Raw genomic sequence first — 3,149 nt, 5'->3', positions numbered from 1 at the left:
GGGAATGAGGACATCCATGTGGAGACATAAGGTGGGGAGGAGGTATAGGAATGTGGAGCAGTCAGAGGGTGGAGGGTGGTAATAAAATAAGGAGTGTAATTAATAATAATAATACAACCACCTTTAATTCAATCCCGAGGAAACAATAAATCCTATACAACAGCAACAGCAAAATAAACAGGAGAAGTTGAAAAGAAGAAAGGATAAAAGAAGTGAAAGGTGAAGAGGAGGGGAGAGGAAAGAAAGAAAGAAAGAGAGAGAGAGTGAGCGAGCAAGCGAGTGAGCGCACGAGAGAGACAGAAAGAAAGAAAGAAAGAAAGAAAGAAAGAAAGAAAGAAAGAAAGAAAGAAAGAAAAGGATGGAGAAAAGAAGGGATATTGAATTGGGAGGTAAGAGAAATGTCGAGGTCAGTCCCTGTAGCCACCACCACTGGCTGCCTTCAGCCAGCAGCTTCAGAGTCTACAGCTGAGTGCAGGGGAGGAAGTGTTGTTCTCCTCAGGGTTCCACAGCTCTGTTTCCATGGGTCCAGCCGGACTTGCCCCATGTTGTGTTTCTACCACTCCAAGGAGTCAGCATTCAGAGTTCTTGGATAAGTTGGCCTTGTGAGGAGCTGGCGAAAATTTAATTCCATCTCTAGGTTTTCTTTAGGCACATCGAGAACCATGTGCAGCTTTACTAAGGAAGAGTTTGCCTGCCATATTGTCGATGAAGGCTTTACTGCTAAGGACATAAGGACATTCTGGACCAAAAAAAGACATAAGGACATTCTGGACCAAAAAGATCAATGAAATATCTTCCTCTGATGATAAGGATGATTTCTATTTTGCAGACCTCAGAGAAGCATCTGAGGAGACTAAAAGCTCTTTCCCGTGTTATTACCTTTTATGCAGTCAAGTGTAAAAACAGCAGAGCCATAGTGACCACCCTAGCTGCCATTGGAACAGAATTTGACTGTGCAAGCAAGACTGAAATACAGTTGGTGCAGGGGCTTCGAGTGCCTCCAGAGAGGATTGTCTATGCAAGTCTTTGTAAACAAGTGTCTCAAATCAAGTATGCTGCCAGTAATGGAGTCCAGATGATGACTTTTGACAGTGAAATTGAATTGATGAAAGTAGCCAGAACACATCCAAAGGCAAAGTTGGTCTTGCAGATTGCCACTGACGATTGCAAAGCAGTTTGTTGCCTCAGTGTTAGGTTTGTGCCACACTCAAACCAGCAGGCTTCTCTTGGAATGGGCAAAAGAGCTAAAGATTGACATCACTGTTGTGAGCTTCCATGTGGGTAAGGGGTGTACTGACCCTGAGACCTTCATTTGGGCAGTGTCAGATGTCCGCTGTGTATTTGACATGGGAACAGAAGTTGGTTTCAGCCTGTATCTGCTTGATATTGGTGGTGGGTTTCCTGTATCTGAAGATAAAAAGCTTAAATTTGAAGAGATCACCAGTGTGATCAACCCAGCTCTGGACAAATACTTCCCATCAGACTCTGGTAGTGAGAATCATAGCTGATCCTGGTAGATACTACATTCAGCTTTCATACTTGCAGTCAACATCATTGCCAAAAAACAAAAACAAAAACAAAAAACAAACAAACAAACAAAAACACGTGGAAAGAGCAGACCAGCTCTGAAGATGAAGATGAGTCAAATGTGCAAACCTTCATGTATTATGTAAATGTTGAAGTGTATGGATCATTTAACTGCATTCTGTAAGATCATGTACATGTGAAGGCCCTGCTGCTGAAGAGACCCAAGCCAGATGAGAAGTATTATTCATTCAGCATCTGGGGACCAACATGTGATGGCCATGACCAGATCCTTGAGAGAGTTGAGCATATTCTATACCGTCAAATCTTTCTCTGATTCATCACTTTGTCAATTCTTCATCTAAGAGCATATGTTATTGTTGTTCTGTTCAGGAAATTTTCCTTTATGCCCATGTGCTTGAAGATCTTCCTCACTTTCTTTTCTATTAGTTTCAGTTTTATGTGTAGGTTTATGTCATTCAATTTATGTAATTTTATGTGGAGGTCCTTGATCCACTTGTACTTGAGTTTTTACAGGAACGTAAATATGGATCAATTTCCACCTATTTCTATGTGACATGCACATGTACCCTCTGACATGTACACACACACACACACACACACACACACACACACACACACACACGCACACAAACATGCACTCACAGGGTTTTATGAATCCATAAAAATCTAGGATATAAAAAAATCAGAGAAAACATGAGGATTGACTTGTTAAAAAACATATCTAATCTATGCTTACTGTTCCTAGGCTGCATCTGTCTCTGCTGTCTTCTCATCTACTTTCCCAATGTGAGGACTGTGAAACTTCATTCTACACTATACTACACTACACTAATTGTAAATATGATTTTGTATCATGGGAATCAAGTTTGTTTTTTTGTCTTTTAATAATTAACAGTGCTTGGTATTTGTTGAAGTAAATACTTTGTAGTACAATAAAAACGATATGCTAACTAATCTCAAACATGTATGAAATATTAGTTGAAAACTTATTTTGTTCTTGTTATTTATTTTTGAGAGAAGGTATCATAACCTATTAAACTGGGAAGTGGATTTTGATCTCACAAAATTCCACCTACCTTTTCCTAAGCACTGTAATCAATGGTATGGGCCATCACAAGTAGCCTTGAGCACCATTTTGACACACAGAGATAGAACAGGGTTACCAATAGCTGTCTGAGAACTACAAATATCTTACATTAATTTGCATGTGAATAGGATCTCCTAGCTTGATTCCTGTGCCCTAGTCTATAGTATGAGCACAAATATGTCAGGTGTATCTGATAAAAATCACTGGCTTGCATGGTTTGGGCTAAGTTGTTTCTTCACTGTGACAAGGCACTGTGACAAAGAGAGGATCATTTATTTTATCTCACAGTTTCAGTCCATGTTATTTTGGCTTCATTACTGTGAGTTAAAGGTGAGGTGGAATATCATGGAGGAAGTGCATGGTAGGAGAGTGCTCTCACCTCCTCATAGCAGGAAACCAGAGAGGGAGAAGAGGCAAAGAGGCCAAGGACAAGCCATATTCTCTTTTTTCCTTTATTCCTTCCTTCCTTCCTTCCTTCCTTCCTTCCTTCCTTCCTTCCTTCCTTCCTTCCTTC

At 40.3% G+C, this 3,149-nt stretch overlaps 1 pseudogene; it reads left to right on the top strand.

Annotated features, from left to right (window-relative positions):
- The first annotated feature begins 662 nt into the window (after positions 1 to 662).
- LOC116099917 lies at positions 663 to 1,861 on the top strand (annotated as a pseudogene).
- The last annotated feature ends 1,288 nt before the right edge of the window (positions 1,862 to 3,149 follow it).

Source organism: Mastomys coucha, unplaced genomic scaffold (genome assembly GCF_008632895.1).
Source record: "Mastomys coucha isolate ucsf_1 unplaced genomic scaffold, UCSF_Mcou_1 pScaffold20, whole genome shotgun sequence".
Lineage (NCBI taxonomy): Eukaryota > Metazoa > Chordata > Mammalia > Rodentia > Muridae > Mastomys > Mastomys coucha.
The sequence above is the reverse complement of the archived record's forward strand: the minus strand, read 5'-3'. Positions and strand labels throughout refer to the sequence as shown.